At 40.6% G+C, this 21,163-nt stretch overlaps 1 protein-coding gene across 1 annotated transcript in view; it reads left to right on the top strand.

Moving 5' to 3' along the window:
* The window catches only part of PTPN14 (protein tyrosine phosphatase non-receptor type 14), a 110,222-nt gene that overhangs the window by 49,870 nt on the left and 39,189 nt on the right, over positions 1 to 21,163 (top strand). The gene's annotated exons all lie outside the window — the stretch shown is intronic.

The following is a 21,163-nucleotide window of genomic DNA, read 5'->3' as shown; positions in this document are numbered from 1 at the left end:
ATGTGGTGAAACCCATCTCTCAGTCCAGGCTTTCAGTTAATTGAAGACTCCAGCATTGGCTAATGCTAAAATGACAAAAAATCTTCCGAGAATACCTCAATAAACACTTGCATAGGCCACAAGTATTCAGAAACCAAGGGATTAGTTCACTGAGATGGTTTACTCTGCCTCTGATCTGTAGGGTTATAGGCTATGGCTTGATAGCTGGTTATGAAAGATTTGTCCTGAGCTGAACATTTTGCCCTACTTCCAGGGACTGTAGCCCCCACACCCAATGTGCTGTTGTTGGGAAGAGGGGAAATGATCCAAGACTTAAATTTTGTTGAGCAAGAAGAGCTCTGCTGTGGGGTTGGTCATGAGCCTTGAAGCAGTCTTTCATTATCACTTTTATTTGAAAGACTGACTCTTCAAAACAATCTTTGGACCATTTTGTGTTCTGCTATTGGTTGGTGATTGGGACTAACAGGAGGAATCCTTGTACAAATAAAACAACTCCTATTTAGGTGATGCCATAAGGGTTTGTTTATAAAATTGTAATTTCTGTACACTTTGCTTTTGGAAGCTCTAAAATGCTCATAATGCTTGTAGGCACCTGGATTTTAGCTGCCTGCAGGTGTTGGTAGTGATCAGGAGCTTTTCATGATTTTGCTGGTAACTTCCTATATTGGACAAGCCAAACGTGGATGTAGAAATGAGAATAACACTGCTCTGAGCCCTGTGTGGCAAGTAGACACTGTGGAAACCTGTCCGTCTGTTACATGCTGGGAGAGGAATTTACTAGTAGTCCAGTGACTACTTGTAACTAGTCAGTACCGTCAATCTGAGGTACAACGTGAGAGTGTCAACTGACACACTGAAGCTAAAGAAGAGTTGCAGCACAAACCACAGGGTGTTTGAGGTTGGATGAAGTCTCTGGAGATCATTTAGTCCAACCCCCATGCTCAGAGCTGGGCAAGGCTGCTCAGGACTGTGCCATGTTGAGTTTTAAGTATCTCTAGAAGGAAACTTCATAACTTGTCTGGGCAACATGTTCCACTTTTTAGTCTTCCTCACAGTAAAGGTGTTTTTTAATGTTTAGATGGGAATTCTTGGATTGTAGTTTGTGCCCTGATGGTCTTCTTTCAAAGGTGTGGATGACTGTGGAGTGATGGAGTGGGTGAGTGGGTTCTGTAGGTCACTGTGTAACTGCTCACTGAGGACCTTCAGAGCTGCAGGTGCCTGTCGTGAGACTGCAGGCACAGCCCTGGCTCTGTGGGATGTCTGTAGTTAGGACATAAGAGGTATTTGTGATAATGTGAGAGAGAAGGGCCTGTGGGATCCTTGGGAAAGAAAGTGAAAACAAGTCTGACAGAGTGGTCTATTCAGTTAACAACTCCTTGAAGTCAACCTCAGAGGCCTGCAAGAAAAGATGGGGCAAAGGGGTATTCAGGGGAACACACAATTTGTTGTAGCAGGTCACATCTGACTCTGTGGCTTGCTTACTAATTTGTTCCTTGCTTAAAGATGCAAATACCAGTGGTGAGGGTTTTGTTTGTTTTATGTTTTTTTTTTTTTTTTTTCTCCTCAGACAAAGCTAAGTGGAGCACTGGGACAGAGTAAGAAGCGGCAGTAACACAGTAGCTCTTGTTTGGCTAGTGATTTTGCGTGCAAGTGGTGAGGCTTCTCAGGACAGCTGCATTTCCTGACCTATGATGGAAGCTTCCGGCAGATATCTTTGGGAAACGTACAAAAAGCAGCCACCTGCCTCTTCTTCCTGGCAGAATTAACAAAATATTATTGCCGTGCCTTCCTCTCAGAGTAATACCATTATACTCTTGGTGCTGGGCCTTCTCCTAAAAGACCTTTTTCCACGCCCTGGTCCTCTTGTTTCCCTATAGTAGAGAACAGTAGAGATCTGTTTCTTTTGTTTCTTTCATCTTGGGTTGAGGCTCCCATTTGTACATACCTTCTGATCATACCCCTGTCTCTTCTGAGATCCCTGTGACTCCAGCATCTCCTCCACCTCTAGTCCTAGCGTCCTACCTGCACCCAGTCCCACAGACATCTTCCAGTGGGAATTACGAAGTATAGCCCCACGATCATTTTCTAAGGCATCAAAGAACTTGCACCATTTTATAATCACAGTAATTAAAAAAAAAATAAAATAAAATAAACCAAAACAAATAAGCCAAATTAAGAAAAAAAAATCATCTAGTGGAAGCTACGGCAGATGCCATTTGTTTGGGAGTACAGGGGCTGGCACATTAGCAAAAGGAATTTTTCATGGAAGGCTCTACAGGCTACTTAGATAACCTCTTTTTAGTCATCCAGCTGTTCTTGGAGTGAGCAGCCATCGCAGGTGGAGATGCTGCGCATGCTTTTGGCATATTTAAGGCACCTGGGATTTGCATACTGTCTGATATAAAGCAGTCTTTGTGATGCCCTGTAGAGCAGATATTTGCATAGATTAGAAATATAAATCTGCCTTTTATTTTCTGCTAGCTCCTCAGAGGGGAGGCATCCTTTCAACCACCTATTTAAAAAAAGTAAGTCTTTGTACAGTGTCTAGAGTAAACAAGAGTGCTTTCACTGTGCTCCTGTTCCAAAAACAGAGAACCCCCACACTCTTGTGGCTTTCTGAAAATGTGTGTGCAGTGCTGCTTTCTGTACCAGTGTCAAACAATCTGTGTCCATCTATGTTTTTTTGTTTACATTTTCAAGGGAAAACAGAGATACTGTGGGGACTAAAATGTTACTTCAATCTTCACACATCATACCGCTAAGCCTCCTGTGAAGGAACGAAGATGCAATTTGGTCTGTGTTTTCTATTTTCTTTTTTTTTTTTTTTTTGAAGAAGATTTCCATGTCTTACTATGTGCTCTGTGCCTAATAATGTCTGATGGGGTTTGCACTGTTTCAGAGTGGGACATAATAGTGCAAAACAAGAGCAGCTCCCAGTCTCAGTGCAATGGGTGGGCAGGGCACCTGTGGCACTGTGCCTGGCAAGTCTGGTACGTCAGTGTAGGAAGAGATGTCCTCCAGCGTTTGCACCGTGCTGCATTGGGTGCTTGCCTCAGCTTCAGCTGTCAGCTCTGCATTTTCCCCGAAGAGCATGCTGCGCAGCTTTTCAGTGAAAGAAAGCACTGAATGTTTGGAATGGGATGACTGCACCTGCATTCATGTGTTTGCAGGTGGAGAATTAGTCTGTGGCTGCCAGGCCTGTTTTTTGGAGGGCCTGTGAAAAATCAGCCTTGAACTTACCCTCCATTAGCTAAATGAACAATTTCCTCTGTTTTGTCGACTTATCCCTCTCTTCAACATTTCTTCTAGCTGGTTTTTTTTTTTTTCTGCTTATCTTTTAAGAAAATATTTCTTCATAATCCCCCACCTTTCCATTTCTTACTTTTCCTTCAACTTCTAGGTGAAGAGTTTGAAAACAACTGGTTTTGTCATGCATAGCTACAGACAATTATGACTGTGAGTTTGTAAATCACTTGACGATAAAGCAGGGAGGAAGAATATGGTGTGTGACCCTTTCATATTTACTGGGAAAAATGTTCTGGCAAATCCATTTTTATTTTTTATTGAACTCTGGACTTCTTTTCCTTCTTCTCAAGGTTATTTCCCTCCTCTCAAAAAAAGTCCTTCTTAAGCTCAAGTGGATGAGACATTTATCTTTTGCTTTTAGTCTGTTTTCCTTTACTTCTTTTAAACAAGCTAAAGTTTCACATCCTCATATGTTGTTAGGTTTTAATACAAGTGCAGTCAGATGAGTTTTTGTACCAGTCACTTTTTTTTTTTTTTTTTTTCCCAATGGTGCTTTTAATTGCTCTGTTAAGGTTGGGTAACATATCCTCGTGTGCCAGTCTGGTTTTGTGGCAGGCTCAGTGATGTGGAACTCTTTTTGACTGTTAGGGTAGTAAAGTACATTAAACTGCTTTGCTTTTCATGCTTGGTCACATCTCCAGCTTGTGGCTGTCTGAGAAGCCTCCGTGTGTACCTCCAAGTTCACGGTAGTTGATTTTGAGTACTGTGGTGGTGACTCCATTGTCCAAAATAAGCACTTCGTATATCATGGTGTGTCAGAAAAAACAACATGATGTGTACCATACGGCTTGTTCAGGACAGCCCTGAGTGTGTTTGCCTGCAGTGATGGGTTGGGGCAGGTTATGTGGTTGTGCTTGTTAATACACCTTTGGTAGACCCTTAGGAATTTTTTTTAATCCCAATTGTTCTTAAAAATTCAGCAACACTTTAAAATGCATATATGTATATATTTGTGTACACTATATATATATATATAAAAAAGAAGAGAAATCCCATGCAGGATGGGAGGAGAAGAGATGTGATTAATTTGGATGGGTAGGCAGATGAGTGAGAAGTGGGGGTAAGTGGGAAGGTGGAGTATTTTAAAAACAAAAGGCCAGTGTGGTCTCTTGCACCTGGAGATCCAACCATTCAGTATCACTGGGGTAACCAAGCTGAAAAGTCTGGTTTTAAAGTTTGGTTTTCAGACAGTGGAAGCCTTACTGCCTTGTCCAAACTCGTCCCTCCCCAAGAGCATTTGTCATTTTGAGTTTATGGTGTGTTTTGTCCCAGCACATTTTAAGAGTATGCGTGCTCTATTGGAAAGACATCATCCAGGAGCAGGCTGTATAGCTTGCAGGGAAGAGAATGCAAGCAGTTTCCTATTGCCCTCTTTTCTGGGAAATGTCTAAACTACCATGCAGGTGCTATCAGCTGTGCTGTGCTTGCAGAGCAGCTCTGGTCACATTATTCAGGAAAGGCCACGACACAGCCCTCGCTTGGCATGGGAAAAAGCTTTGTGGCCACCCACCTGGAAGGACGATGCTCGTCTTTGCTGAGATAACTGTTAGCTTCAACACAAATATGATACTAATGATCAGCACAGGCTTTCTGGTTTTAACTGTTTCTGGTTAGGTCTCTGTGGATTTTCTTTGTTTCTTATGTTGGGCTGGATCCTTGTGTAGCATGAGCCAGTATAGTTTCTCTTCTAACAATGCTTCCAACTCTATAATTATATAAATTTATACTGTATACATCATGTTCCTATTTTAGAGCTGTGGGTCCATGGACTGCAATTTTAAATAACTTTCATGAATTAAGACAATTGCTTCCATACGTGAAGGTCGTATATAAAATGAGCAGAAAAGGATGGGTTGGCAGGCCTTCAAAATGGAAGATGATTTCTTCCCATGATTCAAACTTTTTGTCCTCAGGTAAATTATTTGGAAAGTGAAATTGCTAGATAGTGTTTGCAGGGTAGTGGTGGGGAACAACTATGAGCATGGCATAGGCTGAAAACTGATCTATTTGTGGCAGAACTGATGCTTTCCTTTAAACTGAAGAACAAGAGCATGGTGCTGTATCATGAAACCAAGTAAAAGAGTTAGGACAAGCACCAACATAAATGTCTTATTCACAAGAATTCGTTGTGATGGGGTCTCCCAGAGGAAGCAGCAGGAACTCTGGAGCTGAAATTTTGTAAACCTATGGGAGATAAAATGTCTGCTGGAATTGAATCCTGTTTTGGTTTAGCTTGAAGTTGCCAGCCTGTCTGACCCTACAGATCTTGGTCCCGATTGTCTCTGACTGGAAGTCCAGTTTATCTTGCAAGGCAGGGAGAAAGGCTTAACTTTTGGCATCACTGGTAGGTGGAGGTAGTCCTAAGTCCCTGGGGATCCCAGATGTCTTCTTTTGGACAATTCTGTGAATGGGTTCTGCAGTGATTTGGCAGCGCTGGCTGCTTTTTTCTTCCAGCTGCAGGAATTTGGGATCAGCCAGCAGCCCACAGCCACCCCAGCTACTGTCCAGAGAGCTCAAGCAGCTCTGCAACTGCTTGCAAGCCGGATGAGTGTTAAGAGCCTGGTGTGGCCACCCAGGCTTAGGCAGTCTGGGATATTTGCATTTTGGTGCTCCTTTGATGGTTTTATTGTTTTGTTTTAATTATTAGACTTTTTTCAATATTACTGGCTACTGCAGCATAAAAAAACACACATTAGGCTTGTTGCCTACCTTGTAAACAAGCTGATACTTAATTAGCTTTAATGTTTTTAGAGGACAACAACAACAACAAATAATGTGCAGTATTTGCTTAGGTCTTCTTGTGTTCATATTATTATGCATTGTTTTGCTTTTCAGTAATATTCTTGGTTGAGGGGTTTGGGCTTTTTTTTTTTTTTTTTTTCCTGTGTATTTTAGTAAATGTTTGAACTCTAACTTAAAAATATGAGCTTCTTCAATGCAGACCTAAGATTCAACATTAATTCCCTGTTTATAAAATAATTTGCTGAGGAGGGCAAACCCTTCTCCCTGCTGACTTTCTTCAGTGAATGGGGAGCTTGTTCTCTGTGTGTTGATTATTGAAAGCTGAGCTCTTTGTGCCAGATATTTTAAGAAGCTGTTGATGCTTAGATCTAATCTATTACATTATACTTTGCTTTTAGACCAGAAAGTGAATGTGTTTTCATGTGTGTGGTTGTGCAGTACATATGTAGCAATGCTAAAAAAGCGTTGCGTAACTATAAATACAGTCTTGGATACTTCAGCCTACATTCTTGCTTTACTGTGTTTTGAAGGCCGCGGCGGTGATGGTTGGAAATGTTGTAAGAGGAATGTCTTGGCATTAGGCAGCACCACATTTTCATCTGATCATGAGGAAATAATACCTATTTTATGTTCTGGTGCTTAGTCACGTGTTCTTACATCTGTCTCCTCTAATGGGAACTGTTTGTATTCAACTTCAGTAGACCTGACACTTTTTGAAGTTCTCTAACCTGTTTATTGGGCCCTTTTAAATGGCAACAAAGGTTACATTTTGAGTTTTTACTCTCCTTAAAGAGAAAAAAATACCACCATTTACACAGCGTGCTGGAGCTTCCTCTTTTGGTCTTAGGTAGACCAGCTTGAATTCCTCCATGCCAGCTGCTAGAAGCATTCACACCTGGGATAAGGCACTCAGCATCTTCCTCTTCTGTCTTCTTAGACACATGTGTTGTTGGAGGCACTTGCTGAGTCTGCGTGTTGGATGGGTGACCCTAACACACACTGAACACTGAGCAGCTCTTACTAGAGGATGAAGAGTGTGGATGGCTGGAGGCCTGCTAGATGTCAGCTACGGTTGTGCACGTTTGGAAGCTGAGGGGAGACAGTCCTGGGACAGGGAGACCTGAGCATACACAGTAGGGCATGTTATGGAGGACGTAAATACATGCTGTTGTGAGGGCAGAGAGTTTGGGTGCTATACTTCTCCTAAGGCTTCTACTTCCACTGCTGGAGGAGTTGTGAGAAGTTGGTTAACGTGGCCTAGCTAGATCTACTTGTGAAGCACTCTACAAGAAACCTACTGCTAGCTATTGGCTTCCAAGAAGCTTACCGGGTTAAGATAGGATTTTGAGATATAAAGGAGCAAGCAAAAAGTGAATTTTGTTTTGTCATCATTTCATTTCTAAACAGAAATAATGATTTGTAGGCTTGAAATTCAAGCTTAATGTCTTGTAATAGACAAAAAACACTCTGTCATCACCACGATGGATAGGGAGCTTGTTCTCTTTAAAATGAAGACTGAGCTTCAGTCGAGAAGATTTTGCAAACTTTAGTGAAGAAGCTTTTGCTCTGGTGGTTGTTGGAATGACTCTAAACAGGGTAATTTTGGATGAATTTTTGTTACTGGAAAGTTGTCAGTGTATTGTCTTCCCCTCATTAGAACAGATAGACGCAACTATAAAAGCAAGTAGAGGTGGGGATTTTGTTTTCCTTTCCTATCATGCAGAATTGCTCCTTTGGTTTAGACTTTGTGACTTTTTGTGTTGCATGAAGAGAAAGTCATTTGAACTAAATTAACTGTCACTGAATTCGGGAGTGAAGTAACTCTTTCTCAGTGTGCATATGCAGAAAGTAAGTTTTTTTTTTTTAAAGCTGAAGTGCCTTTTAAATTTTTTTGTTTGTTCTTTCATTTATTATTGGCATCAGGAAAAGCACTGAGAAGAAATAAAACTAGTTGTATTGTTTTCTTGTACCTTAAAAAATAGCAGCAGAAGCAGGAGCAATGTACTTCCTTGGCTCTGCTATGCAACAGTTACAGCATTAAAAAATTTGCAATGACAATACTGTTTTCAAATGGTAAGACTATATTATGTGCTGGAAAACTTGCAGCACTTCAGGGCATCTGTTAAATTGTCTTGTCAGTGTTTCCAGTGTTCTCAAACAGAATCCAAGGGCTTGATTCTGAGCTGCTAGGTGTTATTAGTCATGTCTCCCAGTGGGATTGGCCATGGGTAAGAACATTTAGGGCTTGGAAGTACTAGGAAAGTGTGATAGTGGATGCAATTCAGTGTTGTGGGTGTGTTACGTTATGTCAATATAAATGTTTTATGCAGAGGCATTCCTCTGACCTGGCAGTTAGCACAGAGCAGAGGACGTGGTTTGTAGTAGCATGGAATAAATGCAAGAAGTAATTGCTAGCCTAAAAATAGTCCATATTTTAATACACTTTTATGAAAATAAACAAGCCTATGGAGTTCTAGTATCAAACAAGTGGCGTGCTGGTACTAGAACTGTTTCCCTTTGCTCCTTTAATTGTGGAGAAGAAAGAGGAAAAAAATTATTGTTGCCCATAAAGTAGAAAGAACATTTGCTTCAAAGTAAAGGCCAAATGATGCATGGTTATTTTTTAATGTTTTTAATAAAGGACAGTTTATCATCCACTTCATTTGTGATTGCCATACTAAGGCCCTGCCCAACTTCTCAGAGCTTGGTTCTGACCTCTACTGCACTAATGTCTTAAGCTAGACTTTGCAGGGAGAAGGTGTTATGCATGTTTTTAAGCTATTTGTTATGTTTTTGAACAAAAAAGGGAATCCATTAGTTCAGCAAATCTGTTTTTAATTTTTCACTTGCAGCTTACAGTGGGAAGCTTGAGTGTTATACAGAGAATTACTGAGTATGTAATGTCTGTTCTCTTCCTCTAAAGTGAAATTTTAGTGTAACTGCTATAGAGATAGCTACTGTAATGGAGTGATTTTGCTTTCCTTTTAAAAAAAAAGGGGGGGGGGGAGGGGGGCAAATTCTAGTTAATCTTTTTGGTTTATGGGAGATGGAATAGGAGAAGTGGAAAAATGGAAAGCACTTGTCATCCCCAGATGCTTGAGTCACAGAAGTGCCCATCAGCCTTTATGCATCTCCTCATATAAAGATGAAAGGGATCCTTCTCTTCTAATCCATGAACTATGCTTCTCACTGCCTTTGTCATTTAGACTGTTGCAAAGTGCTTAACTGCCTTTTTCCCCCTTAAGGTGTAGTAGCAATGCATATCATTGCAGAATAGGGTTGCCCATTCATTAAGTAGCATGGTATATACAGTGAATATTATGGTGTACCTCACAGACAGGTATGCTGCTTCTGACTTGTCTCCCGGTGTAGTTTAAGGCACTGGTTTTGACAGATGAATATGTTACCCAGATTGGGACTATTATTCCCCTGTTTATCTTCCCATGTACTGCAGTAGCTAACACTGTCCTTAGTGAAGTGCAGACTGCTACAGGATGTTACACCTCAGGTCTTCACAACACAGTCTGGTGCAGCTGCAGTCATGTAGCTTCTCTTGGTGAAGCCTCAAGAATAAAGGTTGCTCTAGACTTCCTGTATAATCAGATGAAATGGGCATGATTCAGGATTCCTCTGTTGTGGATCACTTTCTTCAGGTGATTCATTCTTTTTTCTACTGGTTGTGTTGAAAAGGGAACTGCAGCTCACTGGTCTCCTATTTAGGAGTCTCAGGTAGATGTCTGAAATTTGGCTGTAGCATCAGAAAGTGTCATCCAGGTCAGAAACCTGAGAGCAAACAGACCTGTGCTTTTGTTTGGGGTTACTAACTATTATGTTTCAAGAATTCAGCAGGCAATAGAAATCTTGGTTACAGTAGCATTGCAAGACTTCAGTCAAATTTATTTAATTTTGACAGCCATACAGCTGAAGCAAATTTTATTCCTTCTCTACCACTGAGATGCAACACGTGAAATCCAGTTTGAAACACACCCGTTTTCACGAAGCTGAATACCTTTACTGTCTTTTCCCTTGCTGGCAGGGTAGAAAGCTAAAAGCTGCAATTGGATGTCAGTACAATCCTGAAGCCTCTGAATGTGTTTAAAAGAAGCATTTGCATGGGGGCCCTTATGCAGCTGAAAATCTCAACAAGAATTTGGCAGAAGGCTCAGTGTCGGAAGATGGCAGATTCCTGTGCAGTGAGATGTTTACTGGTCCGCTGTTTTATCTTTGGCAGCTGCTTCTGCATTTGATATCTTCAGCTGTTTTTGAAGACTTACAAAGAATAATTATTTGTTTCATGAAATGATTCTACTTCACCCACCCAACAGGGCAATGATTCACATATTTCTCTGGCAACATTACCCGTTGTTATCTGAGCTGCCTTCACTTTTGTGGGGTTGTGTTCACCGGGACGTTAACTTCCCAGCCGTGGTTTTATTGCATGTTTTGCAGACGTGGGGTGCCTGTTTTCAGCCATTCCTCTGAAAGCACTACAGTCACCAAGATATTTGAGAAAGGGAAATAACCTGTTTTTTCATGTTTTCTGGTGATCATAAGCACTAATTGTAGATGCTTCAATAATAATTGCATAGGAGTATGAGCTACTATACTCAAGGCCCAACAGGTAGGTGTCAACTTCATTGTGCCTCATTTCAAACAGTTTTTCATACTCCCAGTGAAGATAACTGTAAAAGACAACAGTGAATGGACTGGAGTTTAGCACCTTCCAATGCAGAATTCCACTAAAATCAATAGACCTTTGTTTGGATATTGATTTTGTGACATTGGAATATTACCTAAAGGTTTTACAACAACAGAAAACCACCATCAGTATTTAAATGAGTTCCATAAATCCATGAACAAGGTTTCATTGCAAGCTAGCAGAGCCTTTATTTGAAGTTCAGTTTAAGCACACATTCTGGAAGTTTGAACGTGTTCATTTTTTCTTTGACTAAAGTAACAGTGGAGTATACTTGCATGCTGGCCTGCACGTGCAGACTGATCTTGTAATGTGCTTCCTGGATGCTTATGTATGCATACAGGTTGTTCACTGGTATATGTTCTGTTCAACTTTAGCATTAATGCACAGAGGTATGCTTACCCAGAAAAGGCTAGTGCACTTCTGTCATTTCTGAATTTAGAGTTCTACTGGAGAAGAACATTTTTAAAATATATTCAAAAATGAGACTGGATTTATAGGGTGGATGTAGTAGGTTGTAATTACTCCAACTGATATAAAGGAGGAGGGAAGCAAGGGGTATATAGGAATCTTCATCTTTGTGTCTAAAGAGTGATTTAGTTATGTCTGTACTTAACCCAGTTTTAAAAAGACTTACCTATGTATTTCCAGTATTGCAGAATATGAGTTAGAGTTTATGAATGTTCTAGTTAACTCACCACATTTTTTTAGCATGATATTCTAACCTGCTTGGCCATTAACCTGGCTGACTACCAGGAGAATTTTCAAACCGTTGACTCATATTGCTTCCATATGTAACTTAAACCACCTTTTCCCACAGTGAAGACAGCTTGAAGGTTAGCTGCATATACTTTTCAGGGTAGGGAACAGTGTGTTTTGAACTGAGTCAATATGTGTGAGTAAAGGCAGTAACATCTAAGCTTTATTAACAATTTGGGGTCTAACCTCATTTATGCTGAAATTGTTCCTGGTTCCAAATTAGGCAGACCAAGGCGGGTTTTTGTGCTTCTCTTCCCCATAAGGTTTAGTAGTCTTCACCATACATAGCCATGGCTCATCTTTTCAGTTTTTGCAGTTTTGTGGCAATGGACCTTCACAGCTGCCTTTACTTTCATGCCATCTAAGGATTTGTGGGCATGACTTTCTCTGTGTGGGACTTCATATTTTTAGGATGTTACTAATTAACTGGGAAATGGTGCATAGGCTGCATGCAATGTCACATTATTGGGCACATTATATTTACATGTGTACAGGGAGAGAGCCTGTATGTGGTTGGAGCTCTAATACATAGCTGGAACCATGGTTTATGTCCTGCAGCAAAGGCGGGGTGGTGCTCGAGGCTAGGTCAGTCAGAAGGGTGACAGCTGGCAGCACTGCTCTACACTGTGGTGTCTTCCTGGGTGGTGTGCTCCATGCCTTCTTGGGATGCAGCTTTGTGCCCCAACTGTTTTGCTGCTGAGTCAGCGAGTGGCTTGTGAAAGCCCTGACAGCTCCAGGGTTCGGGTCCTGTATCTCCACCAGGGCAATAGCTGCCTCTGGCACACAGAGCCCAAAGTGAGGAGAAAGAGTCCTGGGATCCTATTTGGAAATGGGGGGCGACCATGTTAGTAGGGAGGTGAAGATGTAGGCAGCAGTTGTGTGAGACCTTGTTGGTTTGCAGTTGCAAAAATAAATAAATAAATAAGCACACACCAAAAAAAGTCAAGGGCTGATATTTTTTTTCTTGCAGACTGCACAGAACATGAAGAAAGTCTGCCAAGAGGGATTTTTCTCCATAGGCTTTGATAATTGCTCTGTGTATGGAGCCTACTGATGAAGAAGAGATCCTGGTTTTGTTGCAGTATTACTATTATTATAGGAAGTTGCTTCCTTCCTTACCCCCAGTTTGCTCACTGTGGTGGGGTTTTTGCTTCTTCTTTTTTGTTTGCTTTTTTTTTTTTTTGAAGGGGATAGGCTGTAAGGATGAGAATACTGGTCTTCATGAACAGCCTTTAAGATATACATGTATGTATTAAAAGTAGTACGTGGTATTGCTACGTCTGGCCTCTTGGGTAATTCAGCTACCTGAATTGGTTCCAGTTCCTTTTTTAAGGAACAAATACCGAAGTCAAGCCTGCAAGAGTTTCCTCTGTCATAACTTTTGGATCTCTGTAGCCAAATAAGTGTTTGTCTCAGTTCAGGAGACGTGGGCATGCAGTTAAGGTTAACTGTGTGAGTAGTCTGAAGTCAATACGACTGCCATGTTGAAGAATAAAATTTTAAGCATGTGCTTAAAATACAAAACAGATGGCTATACAGCAAATTGTTTAAAGAAATGTGGCTAATGAACTCTTCAGTTCCAAATGTTTTATTCTAGTATTTCCATGTAATATTTGTGCTTGTATGGAATGTTGTTTTTCAGCTGAAAATGCACTAAACAATAGATTTCTGTGCATCATATGATTTTGATAATTCTGCTTTATTTTTGCAAGCCCACTCTGACGTTGTTAAGGATGAATGCTTTAGGGCCTGACTCCCTTGAAGTCCAGTTTGAAGAGAGCAAGCTTAGCCTTTGCTGAGAGATGGGACTTGTAAGGCAAGAGAATATGGCTTCCCACATTTTTTACTCTAAAAGGCATGCTGGAGTTTTGTACTGTATAATTCTTTAGGTATTTGGATTAACCCTGATAAAATTATAGGTGGTTGTGAGGGAGTTTATTGTGCTTATAAATTGTAGTGGGGCTCCCTGTAATTTGTTATAATTAATTCAAGAGTTCAAGGGCAGAAAATCAGGATCAGGTTGTGGCATGCCTTCCTTTCTTGCTAAAGCATGCTATTACTGGCCTTTTTATTTAAGGTTTGGCTTCATATTTGTGGGTTTATTTGAACTCAGAGTATCCAAAAAGTATAATACACTGTTAGCAAAAAGTATGGATCCTAGGACAGAGGATGGACCTGTTGCGGTTGGGGGATTCCTTTTTAAATACAGAGGAATTGGTGGATATAAAAAAGCTGCATCTGCTGGCTAAGCCTTTCAAGAAAGAAGTACGTGTTTTGGAAGGCTCGTGTCATGTCTGCAGGCCTCAACAGGGCCTGGGAGCGTGTAAGTGCTTGTGGTCCATACGAAATGACAGGAAAAACAAAACACTTGCAGAGCATTTCCTTAATATCTGAGCTCCCTTCTCTCAAAGGACTCTATCACCGGGGCAGGGCACAGAGCTGGTGGCTGGAGGCAGAAGGCATCCACAGCAAAGGCATGGCCTGAGAGTGGCGGCATGGTGCCTAGCGGTCCTGCCCACCTCCCTCAGCTCTGACCAAGGGATTTCTCCAGCACTGGACCAACCTCCAGATTTAGTCAGTCTTCTGCTGCCAACAAGAACCCTGAATATGATGCTGTTATCTTGGGTTTAGCCGTGAAGAGTTACACTCATCATCCATTTAACACTGCATGCCAGAGAGCTGCAATATTTTGATAGCAAGCTGTCCTGAAAGCACCTGTTTATATGTGGGAGGTTATAAAGCATGAGTTACCTTCCTCAACAATCCCATGTCAATTTTCCATATTCTGTAAAGAACACAAGTAGACTTGTGTTTTTTGAATGCTCCATTTTGCTGCAGGAATTTCACTTTGTTGAATGACTCACAGCAGAAAAAAGCTAATCGCGCCTAAAACGCAAATATTTTGCATTTACTTTTTAAATCTTCTGCCAGCCATTTAAAGTATTGGCTGGGGGCGGACATGTGAGTTTTTTAAGACTGCCCTACGGAGAATGCAAACAAATGAACAACCTTTCAGGAGTAAACTGATAAAACAAAAGTGGAAAATAACAAGTAAGCAGTGAAAAATTATGATCAGACTGTTCTTATATGTGCAGAAGTATTCCTGGTCTAGTATCCTTAGGCAGGAGTTGACTTCATAGCTGGACCTTCACCGTCCACAAAGGTATTGGCCTGTGGTAGGAGTTTAACTGGTCAGATCTGGTAGCTTTACTTTGTGTATCTTAGCACACTTGCAGAGCTAGCAGTGCTAGCTGCTATTTGTCCTTATGCTCACAAATTGCGTGTCAAAATAAAATGCCAATCATTGTGAAATTATCCTGTTTTATCAAAAATCCCTTCTCTCATTCAGCTATAAACTCTTCTCTTTTAGAGACAGATTGAGAGATGTGGAGGTAGATGTTATGAATTGTTTTGATCTGTCCTCCTTTTTTCAGTCCTACAAAGACATGAAAATGATGCTAACCCAGCATTGTTCTAACTCGTTTGGAAGGGGAAAAAGGAATGACACATCTTTCCATGTATTTCATTTATTTTATTTTTAGTTTCCGTCATCTTTTCCACCCAGCTGCTGAAGGAAACCAGGATGTAGACAGCTGGATGCTGCTTTTGAACAATCTCATTGCTCACTTACCTGAAGCTAACCTTGACCTACCTTGTAGGGTTGTTTTGATCAAGGAGTTCCTACCCTAAAAACTGTTACGACTGTGTTTTTACTGTTGGCATTGACAGTTTGCGCTTCTGAAGGAATATCCTTCTGCATGTGTGACAAAGGCCCTTTCGTCTCCTTCCCATCTTTTTCTGGCATGTCTGCTGATCTTTCTGAAGGTCTGTTGCAGGGTGTGGCAGGTTTGTTTTCAGTAATGTTCTTCCAAAAATATTATTCTTTAGAAGTGAAGCACGGCCATAGCTTTTTATATTCCATCACAAATCCCAGATGAATGGCTATTGTCTAGTACTGTGAAAAATCAGACTTTCACTGGGAGATAAGTTGATGAAATTCCAGAGAAGCGAGCTGTTTATCAACACCATCTTAAGTTTTTTAGAAAGGCAAAGACAAGACTTTGTCTTACTGTGTTACTGTCAATGACATCATCAATGTATGTACATATTTTTTTTAAATGCCTTTAGATTAAGATGTGCTGATTGAATCCTTGCATCTAAATGTGTTTCAGCATGCTCAAGCCCAGAAATCAAAACACCAGCTTTGCCAATATACTGAACGTTTTATCTGAAAAGACTGGTCTTGTCTGCCTCCATTTCTTTCTTTCTTGGCCTATAGAATGTAGTCCAATTTTGTGGTCAAAAAAAATTTTTTTTGCAGTGTCTTGAGTGATTTGCATGAAATAAGCAATATCCAGTAAACCGTGCTCTTGACTGAGTCTTGGGAACAAAGTCCAACTCTACAAAATCTGCCTTAGTTTCCTGCATGAGTTTAGATGAGTTACTTCACCAGCTATGTGGCTTAGTTTCTATTTATAAAACAAGGCTAATAATCATTAGTACTATTTAAAGCATGTTTTTCTCAGAAAAGCAATCAGTAAGAGTTAAAGTATTGCTCATCTCAAGTATGTGATAAATAAAAATATTTTTTATCAATTACTTCCATTGCTTGCTCAGTGAATAACTGTCATTTGGCTTATCTAAAATTTGAAAGACCCCATGTTTAAATTAAAAATATTTCTCTTTAAAATGTAGCATATAAGTATCTGTGGAATCCTGTCGCTAAATAGTATTGAAGCCAACATTGTGAAAGATTTTAAGGTATAAGACGAACAAGAGGTGCATCAATATCAAAGCTAATGCTTAAAATAATTTTAGTACATGATAAAAGTCCTCTGTTCAGGAGAAATTGCTTCCCCTGTGGGCAGATTATTGCATAACTGTACATTGCAGAGTCTCTGTTCAGAAGCATAGTACCATTCTGAGATGAACCCAAACGAGCTGAGTTGGGCCGTTGTTGTGATTCAATGAGACTTTTATTGTGTTCCTAATTTTAAATGATCATATTGTACTCTAATTGCTTTTTTTTTTTTCTTTTTAAGTTGGGAAAGAGCTGAAGGACTTGAGCTAAACCACATATGGGAAAATCTTTCCTTTGAGTCTTAAAGAGTTCTTATTTTGGACATATGAAACAGTAACGTAGTTCTCTCTTCCTCCAGAAAAGAAGTTAAACTACATAGCTATGCAGTTATCCAACAGATAGGCTTGATGCCAAAATGGCACCTAATGAGTTATTAAAAAAAAAAAAAAAGTTAGTCAAGCCAGTAATTGCATCATTAGAAACAATTTTAAAGGAATTGTACCTCATGGGTAACTCATGGGTAACAGTGCTTCTGTGCATTTTCAGGTATACTCAAGGTAGTTTATTGATGCTGAAATTGTAACGAATTTATACGTACTAGCTTGAAGTTTCCAGCAAAACACACTGACCAATTAAAAAGTTTTTAAAAAAGCGTTAGCTGCTGCTCCAGAGATGTGTATTTTACAAATCCTTCCTGTTCATGTGATATAGAGAATGAAACTAAAATCAGGGAAAAACAACAAAAATCCAGACTGATCAGTACAGCATTAATCCTTACTATCTCTAGTCTGTTATCTTCTATATAAATGTATATACATGTGTGTGTGTATGAAATAGATGGATTATAAATCCCTTGGTCAATAGACATTTTTTATCCTTTTTTTGTATGTTTCCTAGCAGAGTTGGATATTGCTTGATTAAGGCAGCCAGGTCTGATAAAATTGAATAATTATTGATGAAGTATTTATACTCTGATTCTTTGTGGAAGTTCATAGCAGAAAAGTTGTGAAGATGCAGTGTACCAACACAGTTACTCTGCAAAACTAACCCTTACTCTTGCTGTTGTAGGCTAGCCTTTAATATCTCCATGCAGATCTCATTTCCACTATTGACTGGGCCAGGTTCTGCACAATTTGCAGTGTTTGAAGCATTCATTGAGGAAGAGAATGTAAACCAGTAGAATGAACTCAGTTATTTCCTGCATGTTTAGAAGAGCAGCAGAGGTTATACATCAAATAATCAGTGGTGATTGAAGGGTACAACGAATTCAGTGACTCTATACGAACTCCTACTTTTTTTTTTTAAGTGACAGCAGAACAAACATGAAACTGGTCTTGGGAGGTCTGTGCAGAATTGTATGGGCAAATGGAGTTATTTTAGATTTACACAGCTGCAGCTAAGTCTGAATCTGGGTCTTGTAATTAAATTTTAAACCAGTACCCTTATTCATGTTTCTAGTACTATTTGTTTTTTTACCCTCTGATGTAGTATATATTGCTAAAATGCAGATGTTGCTTCTGGAGTTCAAATATTTTCTCATAATTGTCCAATTGCAGCTTATTTACTTTAGAAAAAGTATGCTTTTCAGTGCAATAGATGCAAATATACTCTTCATGTTTTCTGTGTTGGCTAAATAGAGTTGTGGGAAATGATATCCTTACAATTATAGCTTTGTTCAGACTTGTTGTCCACTCCCATTCCCCTTGGAATTAACTACAAGCTGGCAAACTGTAGTAGCCTTTATTATATTGAATACACAAAGGCTCTGCTAAAAAATTTTAACCCAAAATGAGCAATGAAGGTGAGAGACTTCAGCTGTCCACCCACTTGACTGTGGCACTCTCTCTTCTGTCTTGTGTTCCCCTAGTACGCCAGACTGGCTCTGTGATTAAAGCTTTGTAAGTCTTAATTTTCTTGTCTTTTATTAGTTGGGGGTGCAGTTTGCAAACTTCTCTTTTGTTCAGTTTCCATATGCTTTCCCATCTAAACCACCTAATAGGAGGCTTATGAAATGCATGTTTTTATCTGCTGTTCATGAACAGCTTTCCTCAGTGAATCTATAGCCAAATCATTTTTAAAACGTTTGATTTCCTTCAAATTACAGATATACTTTTACAATCCAAACAAAGAGTAGTCTCAGCTAGCATAGTGACATAATAATAATGTTTAACATAATTTTAGGTGGAGGAGCATCAAATCCTTGATAGAATATGGGCCAATTTCTGCTCTCTGTTGACTGGGCAGAGAGCCTGACCACAGTTTTAAAGCACAACTGAGCCATGAATCAGTGGCTCTCAGAACTATTGTGGCCTTCAAGCAGAGCTTCCTCCAAGGTATTCAGTGACAGCCCAGCTCCTCCTCTTCCTTGACAGTGGAACTAGTGACTCCAGTTCATGTCTTAAGCAGCCACAATCTGTAATAACAAATCCTAATCTTTTATTCTGCTGCAGTGTTAGTAAATGTAGTATTGTGCTTTAATATTAAAGAATAGCACTGCTAAGATTTTTAAGCATGACCTGTTCCCAGCACAGGGTTGAACACCTTTAAATGGCATCTTTCTCATAAAGTGGATGCTGCATGCTGTCTTAAAACAAATTCTTAGAACAACATTGGCAGCCTATGATTGCAGGTACAGCACATCACTGTTCCTTTTCAAAGTCTTCGTCATAGTAGTGGGTACTACAGTAACTGCATTGATGTCCTGTTTTTGATGATGGTTACTTAGATAACCCTTACCATGGCTTATCTACATTTTTGTGGGCACTGCGGTTGAAATCATGGCTTCACTAAAGCTGGTAAGACTCTTGATTTCTATAGAGGTAGGGTGTCTAGGTTAGATTTTACATTATTTTGGATTTCATGTAGTCTCGTGTTTGTTTTAGCAATAGTTCTACCTATATAGAGCTTTAAGGCAGATGCAGGTTTTATTTTTGTTCTGTCCAACTAGAATGTGCAACTCATGCATATATACGTACCACTGCCATAAATAGCATGCTTTCAGATTACAGGTCTGTAACACCAGATTCAGCAAACACTTACTCACCTGCATACTTGACAAAGCAATTTACATTAAGCTCGCGTGAAAGCGTGAGTATTTTCAGAATTGGGATTTAGTCATTGCAAAGAACTGCAAATAAGTTGACTCCTCTCCAGGACCAAGCAAGTGTGAAGCCTGGGGCTGAAATACAGGGATCAGAGAAGCAATATGTTTTTTGCATTGCCTTTCACCATCAAATTTAAAAATTGACTGAAGTTTTAACCTTCATTAGTCTGTGTGAAAGCCAAATCTAAGCATTTTAAATGAAATTATTTTTTCTCTGAAAATATTCTTAGCCCTTTTTGGGGGAGGTGAGGAGAGGGGAAGAGGAAACCTAAAAATGAGTAACCCAACAATTAACTTTTTAAGTGCACATAAAAACTGTGAACTCAAAGGGGAATTTCTCAGGTATTAAGGATACATCCACAGGCCTCTAATCCAGAGGATTCATCTGCACTGCAACACTTGCAGCCACGTACAGCGCTGCTACCTTGAGAAGACAGGTCTGGTCAGGGCGGTGGTGCTGTCTAGTGGCAAGTTACTGCATCTCATCACTGACAGAAGACTTAACCGAGGAAAAATGTAAAATGCTGTATTAGATTAATATCCCTCAAAGAACGATTTGGACTATGCTGTTTTTGAAGCACATGGGTGTTTTCTAGTGCCTCTATACAGAGTTAAATAGTAACGTTTTGGGGGTATAGTTAAGGCAGTGCAATCCCTGTAACACAGGTGATGTTGTAGTGGTTCTCCCTTCCAGGAAGGAAAAGTTAATTGCTTTGGTTCTGGGAATGTGACTTACGCACATGAAATGATTATGACAAGAACTGTTTATATGCTATTCCCAAAGGCCCAAGGTTAAGGTCAGATGGTGAACTTGGTTGCAGCTGAGTCCGGTTAGGCACTTATTGCCCCCAGTCTGACTGCTGTGCCTTTGCAGAGGTTGTAGTCTGAGGCTGGCAGGCATGCTTGGCTACAACTTCTTTCTTAACCCAGTTCTTGCAGAGTGATCTGTTTTAGCTCAAGTAGATAGTTAAAAATCCATACTGTTTTGAGCAGCTGAGTTCCCTGGGTTTGTTCAGCCCAGAGCAGAGCAGGCTGAGGGGAGGCCTCATGGCGGCCTGCAGCTCCCTCAGGAGGGGAGCGGAGGGGCAGGCGCTGAGCTCTGCTCTCTGGGGACAGCGACAGGACCCGAGGGAACAGCATGGAGCTGGGACAGGGGAGGGTCAGGCTGGGGGTTAGGGAAAGGTTCTGCACCCAGGGGGTGGTTGGGCACTGGGACAGGCTCCCCAGGTCCGTGGTCACAGCCCCAACCCTTCCAGAGCTCAGGAAGCTCACAATGCTGTCAGACACATGGTCTGTTTTTTGGGCAGTCCTATGTGGAGTCAGGAGTTGGGCTGAGTGATCCTTGTGGGTCCCTTCCAACTCAGGATATCCTGTGGTTAGGGAGGGTGAGCAGACATGCTCCCAATGGGAGCAGAAACTTGTTAGGAAGCTGTAACCTTGTAACTTGGTGCAGCCACACCAGATTTACGTGTCTGGTCACAGGCTAAGAAACACCTTTGCTGGATTAGGGGATTTCTGAACTTGGGTGTCCCAGGCACACCAGTTCCTATCAGGAAGTCAGGCTTGGGTGCATGAGGCTGAGCACACAGACTGTGGCTACGCTGGTGCAGTACCTCTGCCTTTGGGCTCCGGCTTGCTGAGCTGTTGTTGCTTGTTGGTTGAGGAGGAAATGTTTCATCTCAGCTAGGATGGGTTACTCATGCCTGCACCAGAATTTTAAGCTGATGGACACTGGATTATTATATCACTGTAGTTT

This window comes from Anas acuta, chromosome 3, assembly GCF_963932015.1.
Source record: "Anas acuta chromosome 3, bAnaAcu1.1, whole genome shotgun sequence".
NCBI classification, from domain to species: Eukaryota; Metazoa; Chordata; class Aves; order Anseriformes; family Anatidae; genus Anas; species Anas acuta.
The sequence above is the reverse complement of the archived record's forward strand: the minus strand, read 5'-3'. Positions and strand labels throughout refer to the sequence as shown.